This window comes from Alligator sinensis, unplaced genomic scaffold, assembly GCF_000455745.1.
Source record: "Alligator sinensis unplaced genomic scaffold, ASM45574v1 scaffold377_1, whole genome shotgun sequence".
NCBI classification, from domain to species: domain Eukaryota; kingdom Metazoa; phylum Chordata; order Crocodylia; family Alligatoridae; genus Alligator; species Alligator sinensis.
In genome coordinates this window covers 297,062-298,198 of record NW_005842047.1, presented here as the reverse complement: position 1 = coordinate 298,198, position 1,137 = coordinate 297,062, and positions in this window count along the sequence as shown.

Below are 1,137 nucleotides of genomic sequence, written 5' to 3'. Positions count from 1 at the left end.
GTTTGCATACAAACAAATATACCAAGTCTTGAAATTTCACTGTATTTCCTCCGCAGCTCACTTCACAGATTCTTGGCAAGGACTGCAAAGCATCTCAAGTTGCCATCCAACTGTAGGCAACAGACATTTTAAAAAGGAAAACAGGAAGAGCTCCAGGATCGTAGCAATGAATAACACACCTACAGTCCATGCTACAATTTCAAAAATCCTTGTCCCCATGCTTGGCATAGAATATGTTATGGGAATTATTGGAAATGGTATTGCTTTGGTCATCTTTTGCTTTAATAGGAATTTCCGGAAATCAAGCACCATGTATTTACTCAGCTTAGTTGTCGCTGATTTCTTCCTGATAACCAGTTATCCATTCCGAATGCACTACTATACCAGGAATGAAGTCTGGACCTTCTCAAAAAGATTTTGTCAGGTCAATTTGTTCATGTTATCAATGAACAGAACAGCAAGTATTGTATTTCTTACTGTCATTGCAGTAGATCGCTATTTTAAAGTGGTTCATCCTCATCATCAGCTGAGTAAACTATCAATACCCTGTGCTGCAAAAATAGCAGCTTTGATTTGGATCTTATATATACTGCTGAACATCCATATCTTTACCTTGCCTGTTGTATAGGATAATACTACATGTCGAGGCTATGATCACCCTAAGGCAGACATATCACTGGTGGACCACTGGCATAGGATGTTAATTTTTATTGAATTTTTTATATCCTTAGGCATCATCTTTTTCTGTATTTTCCGTGTTCTCTTTAAGCTGAAGCAGAAGAAAATGGCTAGAGGGAAGCGCATCCAAAGAACTATGAAATTGTTAATAATCATTGTTTTGGTATACAGTGTCTGCTTCTCGCCTGTTATTTTGTTTGCTTTAGCTGGTTTAATTGTTTGGAAAGTAAGCCCTCAGAGTCTCAGTTATAAAGTTATGAGCCAGTTATTCCATGCCTCCTTTGCCTTTACGTACCTCAACAGTGCACTAGATCCTGTTCTTTATTGCTTCTCAAGTGTGACACTTCTAAATAGATTAAAAAAAAATGTTCTGTCCATTGGGATGTTTTGAAGATCCCATGAAAGATAACAACAATGAAAGTTCAATAAGAATTTTAGAACAGAGAGGACAGACCTTCA